This window comes from Erpetoichthys calabaricus, chromosome 5 (assembly GCF_900747795.2).
Source record: "Erpetoichthys calabaricus chromosome 5, fErpCal1.3, whole genome shotgun sequence".
NCBI lineage: Eukaryota > Metazoa > Chordata > Cladistia > Polypteriformes > Polypteridae > Erpetoichthys > Erpetoichthys calabaricus.
The window spans coordinates 50,547,765-50,564,056 of NC_041398.2; positions in this window are offsets into that span (position 1 = coordinate 50,547,765).

Sequence of the window (16,292 nt, forward strand, 5' to 3'; positions counted from 1 at the left end):
GCCTTCATCAGCCCAGGTGTGTTCAACCTACTTACACCACACCTGATTCAACAGTTCAAGGACAGCATGATTATCTGGGTTCAGTTCAATGAAGCTTTATTGGTATCATCATATTGTAACACATCACAGTGGAAACCGCTTACCAAACATGCAGCTCGGAGGTCCTCCAGGAACAGGACTGGGAAGTACAGATTTCAATGAATTTGGTATATTAAACAGCAACTTACCTTCACGCGGGCTCAAGGTGAAAGGGGGTTTCAAGACCTTCTTCCAAACACCATAAAACTGCACCTTGCCACAGAACTCCTCCCATCTTCTCTTTGTCTCCTCAATGTATTTGCGGTTGGCACCACCCAGGATGCGACGCAGCTCATCCATTGCCTAAGACAAAATTATGCTGACAGTTACTCTACCACTATGCAGACTTGAAATAGCATGCACACAAAGAAGCAAACAAGAGTTTCGGTGAGATAAGTTAATAGACATACATTTTGTGTCTCTCTGAAGCACGAATATACCTCAAAGATTTTTGTGACTCTCTCTTCTTCCCTTATTGCATTTGAATCAATGAAGGCCTGTCTGGTCTCAAATTCAAGGTCCAAAATTTGAGCAACGTCACTTTGGTTGGGTTTTGGCTTGTTGTACATGTTGCTGAGTGTTTTGTAGTGCCTCGCCTGTAACTTCAGACTGTCCTGGCCAGCTAAAACAGACAACAGAATAGACAGGGCCAGATGACATTTTAATTTAAGCACTTTTGCAGCAGAGAAATCATATGTTTAAGAAATATCACATGTATAACCACAATATGCAAATGTATAGGGAAAGCAGCCAACACTGGTTTAAAAAAAGTGAAATTTTGCATCACTGCCTCACTGACTTGGTTGTCCATCAGAATCAGAAGGTAGCTGTCAAAATTCTGGAATCAAGAAGGTTTTTTATAATTAAGCTTGTAGTACATGATCACCTCCTCAGAAGTAATGTATAATACTTATAGTCAGCACATACCTGGACTGAGGTCGTCATCGCTGCTTGGAAGAATTACGGTTGAAGCAGCAGAAGCACTTGAATCACCATCTGTCTCATCTTCTCTATTTGTATCAATGAGAGACCTCTTTGCAACCCCTCTTTGGGGTATAGGACCCTGCCTCTTCCTTGAGGACTTCATATTTTGGAGTCGCTTACACATTTTGGAGTAGACGGTCTGCTATGGAAACAGAATGTTTAATATGTGTTTAATAGTTAATTTGTGTTCTTGTTGCAGGCCCACACCAAAAAAAAAACAAAAAAAAACCTTACATATGTCAATTCTCCAGTATCCTGCAACATTGGATAATAGTCAGTGATCTTCTGTGACATTGCTTTCAGCTCATGTGTGGTGGGGTATCGCACTTCTTTTCCTAGGGGAATAGCACGTAGGATTGCAACCATGCTGGTGATTGTGTTTCTTATGAGTCTACAACTCAGTTCCTTTGACATTTTGCAATCCTTTTCCTTTCCGCTGCGGAGCAAATCAAAGTACTGGCTGCGCACCATGTCTAACTCTGAATCTGTGTACACCACATACTGTGGTGGGTCTGGCAATTTCATTGCATGGTGGCATGGCAGAAGTTGATGGTATAATTCCACTTCCACTACACTGTTGGCATCTTGACCAGTAGGATTCTCAGACTATTCCAATAGTGGATTTATATAAAAAAAAAAAAAAAAAAAAAGAAAGAAAATATATATTGTATATATAAAAAACAAAGACATGTCTGATGAAATCACATTAACTACTCTGAAGTGTCATGCATTTACCTTTGGACTGATGACACCCCACAGCTTCTTCCTCCGGAGAAAATTTTCAGGGCCAGGGAACAGGTCCTTCAGGTCCTTACGGCTGAGTGTTTTCAAAACCTCCTCATCAATATTTGCAGCTGTAAAAATAGCAAAAGTGATGGGGTTCAAATTGAGCTTTAATAGCTACAGTAACAATACCAACTGAAACCAGGTATTCCTGTAATGTTAAACTGGGTCTGGGTGATGATTGAAATATAATTTGTATGCAGTGGTGCTGAAAGTTTATGAACCCTGTAACAGTTGAGGTGTGGAGCCACCTCTTGAACCCTCAGGTACCACTCTGAACACGAGGTAAAAGTACAACAACTATTTATTTTGTTGTCACACAGTGCACAAAGCACCCTCCACTCCACACTCATATACAATAAACTCTTCTCTATAAATCAACACAATCCTCCTCGCCCAGACACTTTGCCACCCTACCTCCCAGCTCAGCTCAGTGTACTGGGCTTCCCATAGTCCTTTTATATCCCCTGACCCGGAAGTGGTTCCTGGCACACCCCACAAGTCCGTTTCCTTCCGGGTCAGGGCAAACAGTCCTCTTCTTCATCCCGGGAGCACGTCGTTTCCTCCAGTCACGTGACTGTGACGCACTCCCGGGTTATAGGGCACGTAAGGGCCCAAGGTATCCAGCAAGGCTGTGTAACGATACTACAAAGTCCATGAGGCCCTGCTGGAACTCGGGGCACGAATATGCTGTACTATGCTTCTGATTTGTTAGGTGGCTTTTACTCAGGTTGGGGTTATCCAATCAGACACAGAATGGCGAACCTTCCGAAAGCAGCGGGAAAAAATAACAGTGACCACCCCTTCAAAAAAAAAAAAAAAAAAAAAAAACACGTTGAAGGCAAAATCACCACACTACAAAGTGTATTATGGCTGCGCGGCTGTGTATGATCTGTTTCATTTTTGTCGCTTTAAGTATGAAGTCTCTTCTTAGCCACATTAATGTAATACATGGCCGTAGTCCAGAATTTTGGGTTTTTTGACACATCTGCAGTATTTCACGACTGGATGCCCACCAAGTGGATGGAGAACAACACCCACACCCGCTATACTAGGGCTGGAAAATTTTGGTGCATCAGTTTTTTCTGAGTGTTCCATTCCTGCAGCGACCAGCACTGTGGAAGCCTCACCACATCAGCCCACCTGAAACACCTCGGACGGAGCACCAGTCGTATAATGTGGTAAGTTTCAATAAGCAAACTTCCCAGCCAGCATGTTCACGTAGGGCCCACATGGGTTTAAGGTGGGTTACAAGTGATTTATCCGGGCAGTGGGCCATATGAAGAGTTGGGCTTTGGGCCCACGAGGGCAACGAAAGTGAGTATTATATGGGCAATCGTGTAGGTTTTATTTGGGCACTAGGTGGGCTAATCCGATTTTTTAAATTTTGTGTAAGCGAATGTTTACCAACTGACCACAACCACAAGCATTTCCTGGTAGGTAACAAACCCAATAATCATATTACGATTCAGACTGATGATTGTAATCTTCACCCTGTCAAGTAAGCGAACCAGCCTTCGTGGTGCAATGTCTGAGGAGCTGAGGAGGTTACTTATATATACCGTGAAAAAGAAAAGTTTCATCAGTGCATATTTTCAAGTAAATAAAAAAAGATGTGTAATCTGGTGTAGTAAACTTTTAATTTATTAGACTAAACAAGTTTTTGTGGACTTGACTTAAATATGTTAGTACTTGCTCAAAAAAAAAAAGTCGTTGGGGCATGTGTGTTTTTGTCTGACTGCAAGGTGCTACAGGTTTCCTCAAATGGAAGCAGAGTTTGTTGACACACTTGCGGGAGGATTTTTTTCATGGAGGCGTTGCTTTGCTTTAAAGTGAGAAACTTATACTGTCTGTTTTGTTTGTGTGTGATTAACAGTTTTAAAGTTATAATACGCAATGGTTTTGATTGCGCTGCTGCGTCATGGCGTTGCTTGCAAAATAAACAACACATGGATAGAAGGATGCTATGTGGGATTACAATATTTGACGAGCTAAAAAGTTGCACACCAAAAAAAATAATAATAATACTTGTGGGCAAGTGTTGGAGTTTCTCTCCGTGTAAGTTCTCGCCGTTAGGGAGAGGGTGTTTACTTATATACTTCCAAAAGCTGCACAGTTGTGTGCGAACCACAGTTCTACAGTATCTCCATGGCGGATTCAACATTTGTCTGACAAGAAAAATACGCTTAGTTAAATCCTTTTAAAGGATTAAAAATAAATAAACATCTTCAGAGTCGCTATTTTCACCCTTGTGCATAATTGCATTTTTTAGAAAAATGCTTATATTGGCAAGTCCCTAAAATTGAGTATTAATTTCTCATACTCAGTCTGAAAAAAATGGAATTGATGCAATCCTACAATTCAAGCCAATAAACTCAGTAAGTCTAATTTCCAGAGAGGAAATTAAGAACATTATATTTTGTGCTGTTTGTTGTTTCCTTCAGACATCGGGATTAGACAACCCTCATCATAGAGTGCAAGAATTTATTCCATCCCTCCTATGCCACCCTTGGCTCTACCTATAACATGCTACTTAGACCAGTATAATAGGAGGAGCCACAAGTGGTGTATGAAGATTAGAACAAAATCCAGCAGGAAATCTGCACTGCAGGAGGAGGGTTGCTTACACCTGAATTAATTCATTTCCTATTTTATCTCTATTATTTGTTTATAGTCAATCAGATTTACCATTGCTTAATTGTAGCTGTCAAATTACAAGCAATTTGAGTTTTGGTCTAAACCACACTTGAACTTCTTGATCAAGACTTTATGTATTGATTTGAGGCTATGCAATTTGCTTATTGGCTATTTGCATTACTAAATTGGATGAAAGATATTATGTGTGTATGTTTGTGTTTTGTTTTTTTTTTCAAAGGCACATTTATTCTATATAACTAATGTGTTTTTTTTTTTGTTGTTTCTTGCCTCATTTAGATGTACTGAAGAGCTTATCAAAAATATACAGGATAGACAAGTGAATGATGTACAATTTTAGACATCAAATAGGATCATAATTGTTTTTATTTCAGCACAACTGTGGATCATTCTTGTTTTTTGCAGAACTTTTGTTTTTTGTTTTACTTTACTTTGTTTAACTATGTCCTGTATTGTTTATTATTTATTTGCTATTAAACTTTATTTACAAATAATTTATTTAACTGAATTTGTTTATTGTTATTAAATGATTCATTAATACATTATGTATTTTTGAATAATATTAAAGTATAGAAATAAAAACCTTTACATTATTTAATTTTATGTTTATTCTTATTAATTCTATGGTTGTTTTTGTTATTGCTTTATATAGTAAAGAATATTAATTGTATTCTTTGAATGGGCGCTTCATTCTTTTTTTTTTTTTTTTGTGGGGCAGTGGTTAGAAGTGGTGTAAAATATAATAGTCCATGCAGCCCACAATACATCCTTGAAATACCCACTTACAACCCATGCAGGAACATGTACGTACCATATACTGAAGCTGAAGTATATCTCACATAAACCCATGTGGGGCAACCGTGTTTACCCACAAGGTTTCCTCTTGTGACCCGCCTGGTATCTGTCATTAACGCATATGGGCATTCACATATGGGGCCCATCTGGAACCTGCAGGCAAACATTGGCAGGGCCCTGTGTAGTAATCCAGATAAGTCTTGCTTTCAAACTCCTATGGGACCAACGTAGAACTCAAGTGGATATGCTGGCTGGGTTGCTTGATATCTTAGAGCTCTTGTACAAGGAAGGGGTTAGGAACCTGCAAAATCATACAATCACTCATTACCAGAACTACAGTACATACATAATCATAGCTAGTTACCCACCTCTATATTGTTAAGAGGCTATTAATGTATTTATATAAATATTTTTGCTTTTAACAATCATTATTAAAGGAAGAACCTGGTGTTCAAACATCTGTAACCAGACCTAATGTTACCAGATCTGCAGCAGCTTTTGCAATTAATGTACGGGAACAGTGCCACTTGTCACAGGTAAGCTTGCACAGATGGGTCCATAAATTATATATTTGATAGTGTCTTTGTTTGTAATGTAATACCTTGCAATTTGTTAGTTTTCATGCATGCATGTCGTGGATCTCCTTGTTATGGAAATTGGGGAAAAAAAGACTAATTTTAATTTTTTCCATAGAGAACTGTCAACAATATCATCTCAGGGGTGCGACATTATCAAGCCACTCTTTTGGATACTCTGAGGGACAAAATGAAAAGAGTGTTTGAAGAACACCCTGAGACAACCACTCAGTTTCAAGATGAAGCACTCTCTGTGTTTGATACTTTTCTTGATCCTTTCTCCACTTCTGCATATGGACAGAATAGAAGTATTTGTGAACTTTTCAGTCCACTCAACCCAGAAGAAGTGGTAGTATCTCAGAAGATTTGTTGGGTGAAGAAAGGTTGTTCAAAGGTCATGGCCATAAGAAACAAAAGTTTTTTTCTATGTACCTCTAATTGAAAGTCTCAAGCAGTTATTATCCAATTCCAGAATATTCAGTATGTTGAACACTGTACCACAGAGAAGCGGAGAGGGATTCTTATATGACTTTACTGATGGGACTCTCTTTAAATCTCATCCTTTATATTCTGTAAGGCCTAATGCATTGCAAATAATTTTATACACAGATGAAATTGAAATATGCAACCCCCTAGCCTCACATGCTTCTACAAATAAATTGTTAATGGTTTACTATAGTTTAGGTAATATTGATCCAAAGTTTAGGTCAAAGTTAGCTGCAATAAGACTCCTTGCTCTTGCAAAGGCTAATGATGTTTCTCAGTGGGGTGTTGATGTTGTTTTAAAAAGAATTCTAGAAGATATAAATCTGCTATACAATGGGGTTAAGATTGAAACCCTAAACGGTGAAATGGACCTGTTTGGTGCTATGATAGCCTTATGTGGAGACACACTTTCCCAACATGAGCTTGCTGGCTTCAAAGAAGGTGTTGGTTTTGCCTATAGCAAGTGTAGGCAATGTGAATGCACCTTTGAGGATATGCAAAAACATTTTGAGGAGAATAAGTTTGTTAGAAGAACTCTAGAGAAGCACATTAGGCAGTGTGTTGAAATAGGCAAAGCAAGTAGTGATAGTTTGAAGGCATCCCTCAAAACTACTTATGGAACTAACAGAATAAGCAAACTAGTTCATTTTCCAGCATTTGATTTAATCAAACAAACTCCACAGGACATAATGCATGTCATTTTTGAAGGTGTTGCACCAATGGAAGTTAAGCTTGTATTGAAACACTTTATTCTGTCAGGACAGATAGAATTAGATGTCTTCAATTCAGCCATTCAGAATTTTCCTTACTTGTCTCTTGATATACGGGATAAGCCTTGACCTGTTAGTGTCAGCACTTTGACAGCTAATGACAACAAATTGAAACAGTCTTGTGGGCAAATGTTAATACTTTTGAAAATACTCCCTTTTCTTTTGAATAATGTAGACAGTGAGTATGTTAAATTTATTATTAAGTTGATTGAGATAGTTCAGATAGTTCTTGCTCCTATTATTTCTTTGCAAACTGTATTACGGCTCAAAAGTATGATTGAGCAACATCTGTATCAGTTTAGACAACGTTTCCCTGAAACTAATTTAATACCCAAGCAGCATTACATGCTGCATCTTCCTAGTCAAATCAGATCTCTTGGTCCTTTAGTAAGGTGTATGTGCATGCGATTTGAGACAAAACACAGTTATTTTAAACACTGGGCTTCTAAGTTAAATTTGAAAAATGTCTGTAAATCACTCGCAAAGCATAATCACTTGCTTGAATGTTGCCAGAATGAAATAGGCATTGAACATCCAATTTTTGCAGATGAGAGAGAGTTGGGGCCTGTCTCAGAGGTGACAAATACTGACTATGTTAAGGCTAAACTTAAAGATTTTTTTGGCAGGGATGTCGTGCAATCTGTCATCTCTGTGAAGTGGCTTAATCTCAATGGTAATAAGTACATTAATGGGAAATCTGTGATTATTTTGAATGTGGATGGTACTTTACCTGTGTTTGGACTGGTAAAGGATATCTTTGTTGTGGATTTCTCTTTTGTTGCTTTTGAGTATCAACATTATGAAACTTTAAATTTTGCTGAAGATTTGTTGGCATATAAAGTGACAGTGCCCATTCTTGCCCAGACAACGGAACTAGTGCATGAGCTTCTTGATTACAATTCATATTTTTCTATTAGTTTCAAAGAAAGTGTGTTTGTGCTGATAAAATATAATCTTTGTGATATTATTCCACATAATAGGCCATGGGATATACAGTAAATGTATCATGAGTTGTAGTTGAGTTAATAGGTTCTCTCTTCTGTATATGCAGTTGCTTAATTGTAGGATGTTAGTCACACATTAGTGTTGTTTGTACAGCTTGTTGTACTGCCATAAAGTAGCTAAAGAAAAAATATTTTGGCAGGTTTGAATGAAATACAAGATTCTTTAATTCATCCTGGTAAACTGAGCAGTTAAATTTTAAAATAAGCAGTCCATGACTTCAAATTTGTAGAGATGTCCCATTTCAATATTCTTTCTAATGCTCGTTACAACTAGTTTATAACATCCCCACAGCATGCATAAGGCCATCTGAATTCTCTGGTTAATTTCTGGATCAAGTGGCATAAGCAGAATCCTACAAACTTTCACTGTTTCATTAGTTACTATAGCAAATACATGTGTTCTGTGTTTCTTTAATGATGTATGTCAATCTGAACATTGGAATATTTTATGATAGCTCTTGCTTTTCGACTGACTAAATTTCTAAAATGTCAGGATCTCCCAAGTTTGAGCAGTGAAAATCTGTCTTTTCATTTCCTTGTAGGTAAAGCAGGTTTGAGTATTACTATTCAATAAAAATGTTTGTTACATTTTTAAATATGCCTTGTATGTCATTCTTAAATAAAGCAGTTTTACTTGAGTCTGTGTCACTGAATCTTGAAACAAGTTTTTTTTTAATGAAAGAGAATGCCACAGATTGATTCTCTAAGTATTGTAGCTTATTTTACAAGTAAATTACTCAGTTTTAACTAATTAACTAATTAAGGCAATAAAGATTCATTCATGATCATTTTAAGAATATACAGTGACATCAAAGATAGAAACTAGTAAATAACTCTCTTAAAACAAGATAAACATTCTCATATTTCTAGATCTAAGATTTTAAATCTTGGCAAGCACATAACAATTTGCAGTGCAAGTTCACAGTTTGGCTGGAAGGCAGTTGAGACGATCTATGGAAGGCTCTGTGTTGAAAGAAGCTCCTCTTTTGTTTAATTTAAAATTCAAAGATTTATAGTAACAAGCCAGAATTAAAATCATTAATAGTTATAGGAAAAATATGAATTACTGTAATCTATGAGGATGTCACAGTGACCAGTGATATGAAATAATGGAACACAGCAAGTGATCCCACAGAAATAACAAAAATCGTTAATGCATGGGAACAAAAGCAAACCTAATGAACTAATTAATAATGCAGTAGTTAAAATGTACAGGTGCCCACGTCGATTGCATTACAGCCAGTTGAAGCAAGTTCTTAGGTGTTCAGTGTAGAAGCAACTGTTTTACTTTTTTATTTTTTCAAACTATTGATAGAGCCTTTTAAGAGTTTATTTTCCCCCATATGGTGCTTCACCCATTCTACTTTTATTCTGCTAGGGATGAAAACCATGGTATTATTTGGGAATTAAGGGATCAGGAGTCTTTAAACAAGTAAAAAACTCATAACTGAGAAATCAGGAATTCAAGTGTCAAAACTTATCCTTGTCAGAGAAACAAAAGCAAGAATTCATTTACTAGTACTTCAAATTCACAAGGTATATCCACATTCTTAAACAAGCAGAAAGTACACAACGCGGTCCTTTATATGGCTGCAATGATGCAATCATATGCTGCATACTTTTGTATGTTCCCTCCTAGCTATGGTAGCAAACCCAAACAAAAACATCCAAAATGGTGGCTAACATAAAAAAAGTGGCTTAGTGGGAAGCTGTTAAATAAATCTAACAACATTAAAAGGAAACCAAAACTACTAAAATTAAACAATAGAAATACAGTAGGTTCTCCAAAAACCCTATGTGTGAGAGTTCTTATCTTCGCAGATTATTGTGACTGAAAGGGAGACAAGCAGATAAATGTTGCCCTAAATCATAGGGAAAACCAACACATGAGGAGAAAGTGAGAATTTAAAATATAGGTCAAAATGGAGTGTCAAAACCGAACAGAACCTAACGCTAGGCCCACTTTAGGTCAAAAATGAATTGTCACTTTTGGGATGCTGATCTATTGGGATATGGGATAATGCATCATGGAGATGCTGCTATATTTAAAGCATAACATCTGGAGACATCATGAGTGCAGTAGCTGTGGTCACGTGACACAATTCCTGACTTATATAAACAGATAACAGAATAAAATGACAATAAAAATCAACTTTATGAAATCAAATCAAAACAGTAAGAAACCCCTTAAAACCTGATTCGCCAACATTAAATAATCTCAAGATAACACAATATGCACGCTGATATGTTGTTATCAGTGTTTCTATAGAAAAACTTTCTATGCTGAACATGGCCATCCATGCCTGTGTCGACAATTTTAATTTGTTCTAAGCGACAAAGGTTGTTCAGAAGAGATTGGGTACATCCAAACAGCCAAGGCACCCAGGTCCTCTCAGAAAATATAACTAAGGTAATTAATCATCTTTGACTAATTGAAATCAATCTTAATGCTAATGTACATTATATTCCCATTCTAGACAAGCCGGTTGCTGAATTGTTTAAACAAGTGTTACTGTATATATTAAACCACATGTTACCAGTAATAAATGCATTAAAAACAGTATACAACAATGGATTAATGTCCAAAATGTAATAAATATTCCTGTTATTATTTTTTTAACAAAATCATGCCAATGTATGACATATAAAACAACAGTATGTAGCATCAGTGTTCTAACTATTAAATCATTCTGTGTAAAGAATAATGCTAATGGTGATGCTGATCTAAACTGTCTATGTAACTCTAGTCTCAATGACGATAAACCTGTCCTAGAATATGATCATTCTGCTGTAGCGTTATCAATAGGTGTGCACTACATTAGTACTATAGTAACACATCATTGTTTAACTATAACAAAGTGGGACAAACACAATTTGTAATGTATGGTGCCCCAACACTCCAATACAGCTGTGGTGTTCTGAAGACCTTAAATATGACTTTACTAAATATTAGAGTTTTAACCAGTAAGACTTTCAGCATTAACAATCATAGTAGTGCCAGAAAAATAGACTTTTCTTACATTGAGTGAAATATGGCTCAGAAATGATGGTGCAGCAGTGTAAATTGAGGCAGCACCAGCATATTACAATTACAATTTTGTTCTATTCTTTTTATCAAGGTTAAAAAAGCGATGGTTTAGCGAGTATTTTCTTGAGTCAATCAAAATGTCAAGATACCAGTTTTGGCACTTTGGTGTCCTTTGCGTATCTTTCTGTAGTTATTTAAGTTGTCTCGAATATTTGATCGTTTATAAACCCCAAAAATATAATGCATCCTTTACTGAGGAAGTTTCAGACTTACTGTCTATAATAATAACTAACTACAACACATTGCTAATTATAGGGGATTTCAATATTCATGTGAATATTCTGTGCAACACTAAAGCAAGAGAATTAATGAACTGACTACACTCATTTGATCTTAGCCACCACGTCAGCCAGCCTGCTCATGAGGGAGGTCACACACTGGATTTACAGTAATCCCTCCTCCATCGCGGGGGTTGCGTTCCAGAGCCACCCGCGAAATAAGAAAATCCGTGAAGTAGAAACCATATGTTTATATGGTTATTTTTATATTGTCATGCTTGGGTCACAGATTTGCGCAGAAACACAGGAGGTTGTAGAGAGACAGGAACGTTATTCAAACACTGCAAACAAACATTTGTCTCTTTTTCAAAAGTTTAAACTGTGCTCCATGACAAGACAGAGATGACAGTTCAGTCTCACAATTAAAAGAATGCAAACATATCTTCCTCTTCAAAGGAGTGCGCGTCAGGAGCACAGAATGTCCGAAAGACAGAGGAAAGCAAACAAATCAATAGGGCTGTTTGGCTTTTAAGTATGCGAAGCACTGCGGCACAAAGCTGTTGAAGGCATCAGCTCACACCCCCTCCGTCAGGAGCAGACAAAGAGAGAGAGAGACAGAGAAAAACAAACAAGCAAAAATCAATACGTGCCCTTCGAGCTTTTAAGTATGCGAAGCACCGTGCAGCATGTTGCTTCAGGAAGCAGCTGCACAGAAGGTAGCAACGTGAAGATAATCTTTCAGCATTTTTAGACGAGCGTCCGTATCGTCTAGGTGTGCGAACAGCCCCCCTGCTCAATCCCCCTACGTCAGGATCAGAGAAAGTCAGCGCAAGAGAGAGAGAGAGAAAAGTAAGTTGGGTTTCTTCTCAGCCATCTGCCAATAGTGTCCCTTGTATGAAATCAACTGGGCAAACCAACTGAGGAAGCATGTACCAGAAATTAAAAGACCCATTGTCCGCAGAAATCCGCGAACCAGCAAAATATCCGCGATATATACTTAAATATGCTTACATATAAAAAGGCGAAGCGCAATATAGCGAGGGATCACTGTACATGATTTCTTTCAGACACAGTACTCACAATGTACTATTTTATGTAATATTTTTCTCACTCTGTAACCTCTCCTTAATCAAACTCTTCTCTCCCTTTTTAAATTAATAGCAAAGAGTTAGAAAAAGTTGGGTAAATCTTTGATTAACAGGGGCTTTAATAGATCAGCATGGGCAAAAATGTCCATTTACCTGAATTTTTAATTTATTGATGATGTTTTTTTCATATTTTCTGTTTGCCATTTTAAACTTAAAAAATGCCCTTTTAATTTCTGACTGTAAGTCTGAATTATTGTCAGCTGCCCTAATTCGAGGTGTTCAAATGTAATAATTTATTTCAAGATAATGCTAGTTTAGCGAAATTCGGCAAAGTGGTTTTCGCAGCAAATATGCCGTGTTTGTCAGTGACCAACATAGGCGAACATTTTTTTTCAACCATCCCAAGATGCTTTGCGTGGCCAGTATGACATTACAGAGCATTGCCAACATGGCCATTGCTGGGTTTCAAGCACACAAGGAAAAAAAAAATACTGTTTCAGCTACTAAGATGTGCTGAATACTAAGCCTCCCCTCCAATCATGTCTACTGAAGTTCTTGACAGTGTTATGCAATATTTTTCCTTGTCTCTAACCGTACTCGTTTTTTCCACCCGCAGTTGTGTCAAACCCCAGGGCTTTTCGATTTCAGTATGTGTGTCCTCAGTGAACTTAAAAGGTATAAATGTGTCCTGAAGCCACAAACGCTGAGAAACACTGTCAGATTTCGATTATGTGTACATAAAAAAAAAAAAAACTTGCTGTATTAGGAGTACTGCTACCAGATATAGAATACTGATCCCTGTGTGATGACAGCTCAGCAATGCATGGCTAATTATATATGGAAATTGGCCATGTGCCCAATAAATGATCTAAAGCAAGCGTTAAAGGAGCCCTTCCTCTCTCCTTTCCTAATAAGAAAACATACGACATGCTTTGAAATAATTAAAACAAAAGGTTTATTATTATTTACAAGGTGCTTCTTTGTCCTTGATAGAAGAATAAAGTGTAAAGCGTCTGCACAGATATTTTGAAAACAAAAAAGATGTTTCCGTTGCACCCAGAGTCTCAACTTCAGACAATGGAATGAGCCAGTCCCATGCCAAGGTGTGCCCAAGATTGGAACTCTGTGAATGCATTGATCTTTATTTTATTTACTTATTGCTAGTTTGTGACCATTTTTTGTATTTTGTTTGTAGTGTTCATTTTTGTTGTTTGAGGCATGGTGGTACAGTGATTAGCACTGCTGCCTCACAGCTCAGATTACATATTTGGCCACAATAATTGGTCCAACATAGTTGGCAGACTTTTCCCTAGCCCTCAGGGATACTTAAAAGATTATTGCACCATTTTATTCCACTCAGAACTGGTTCACTTCTTCTTTCCTCATTGACTTCAATGAATTTGGTGGAGTTCGGCAAAGTTCACAAACATTTATGTGATTTTGAGGCAAGTCATAATCATCAGGGCTTGCTCATCACTCTTCATGAGCTACAGGTACATAATAAACAAGAATGGCTGTGTTAGATATTTAAATTATTAAATGTGTACTTTGATTTAAAGTCTACATTTTCTTGATTATAATAGAAATATGACATTTTTACCCTCTGATAGAAGTCCATAAAGGTCTAGATCCATAATAAAGGATCAAAAATCAAAAGCAACATCATATTCATAATCACTAACCTTGAAAAAGTCTAAAATGATATACCACATTCTTATGTTTTTAGAGTGCTAGTTCTATGGATAATGAATGAAATATCAGAAATGTTTTCATAATGGTGATCCAGCAACCTCAAAATAGTACACACTTCACATGCCTATATTACCGAGACCTATTGTTTTCCGAATTTTGTGAAAAGGAGTAAATTTCATCCCTCTTTTCCCATTAAAGCGTGAACCCCTTGGATTTATTATGTGATATGCCCAACTTCAAGTCCTTCTGATCATTTTTGCTGAAGATACCTATTGGTTTACTCTCTTTTGTACAATTTCCTGCACAAAATATGGTCCCAAAACAGCCTAAAAACGAGGGGTTCCAAGGTCTAGCAAGACAAAAATAAGGGAGAACCCCAGAAAACATAATGTTTTGCATAACTAGATATCTAGATAGGTGAAATGGTTTATCATATGTGGGGCTTTCATATTGAGTCAAGAGGTGCAAGACAGAAAAAAACTGAAGTAATGTCAAAGCATTATTCTTATCAACAAAACAATAAACACTTAAAATTCAAGTCTGAATATACAAGTGTAGACAACTAATATCACAAGCCTGTTTTCAAAGGAAATGCCGTATACACTGGCAAATCTGTGACAATTATGATATTGAGAAATTCAGAAACATCCCCAGGACAGTTTGTTTAACATGCACATCTTTGGGATTTTGATGGATAATAGGAGCACCCAGACAAAACTGAATAAAACTGTTTTCATTTTAACTGTATTTGTTCATTTAGCTGTGAGAATGTAAATGGAAATAATATATACTATATATGGAAATAATATATAATATATGGAAAATAGATTATAATGATTGTGGTATTAATTAGAAAGAAAATATGAACATCAGAATATGTTGTGTAAATGAGTGGGTCTTCAGTGTTGACTTAAATACTGAAAACCATGAAATATATTTGACATTGGAAAAGATCATTCTAGAGTTTTGGGCCATAGAGCTAGGGGTTCTGCCACATAAAAAAGTTTTGGATAAATTGAGAAGTGAAGCAGGCTGAGAGTTTAGGCACTTACAAGATCAATTACAGTAGATCAGTTATTTATGTTCTCGTATGTCATAAGGAAGATTTTAAAAATAATTTAAACTTAACTGGAAGCTACTGTCTGTTTTAGAATTAGAGCTGTAAAGTTACAGTTCTGGTTATGATCTTTGCAGCCATATTTTAAATCAACTGTATAAATAAAATACAGTGATAAACAGAATGATTTTATAAAGCATTACAGCATTATAGTGTGTGAAAAGATTAGACTTGACACACTTAAAAAGGTTTGGGGCAGCCAACCATATATTTTCTCTGGCTGCAATGGGTTTGGTTTTAGACAGAAGTGTCTCTGTTGGAGTCCAGACATAAACTGTCTGAGGTTTGGAAAGATGAAGGTTTTAACTGATAAAACCGGAAGTGACTTAGGGGAACAGAAGGTGACCTTCTTCTGGCATTATCGTAGGCGCCGGAACTGGAAATGATGTCAGCCTGGGCTTGGGAATTGACGTCTTCAGAGATGAGTCAGACAGGTTTTCCCACGGCTGGTCTGCAGAGATAACAGGAAAATGTTTTGTGCACCCCACCACCCTCTGGCGTGGCATGGAATTACCTTCATACAACGAATGCATAGTTTTTATTGTGTTTTTGTTTAGTTTCTTTTCTACTATCTTGTACTCCTTGGAAAGTAATTTGTAGCAAATGAGACAAAATCAAGTTTATTTGACTTGTAATCATCATAGAGCCAAGCTACTTTTCACAAGGTGTTCCAGTAGAAGCTCTGTGTTCTGAAATCAACTGATGATTGGCATCTGGGCATTCCTAATAACTCATCTATGGAATAATTACAACTTCAAAGTCATCTCTGACTTGAAGCTTGATTTTAGTTTAGCTTTTATCCAAGGGTCTGAACAGTACAAAAAATAAAATTGTAAATGTGAATCATTCAAAATAGCATGCTTTTTCAGGATGAATATGACAAATGCATAATATACAGTATATACATTATCAGTTAATTTTAAAAAAAATTGCTATTGTTGAGGGATTTCTTGGATAAA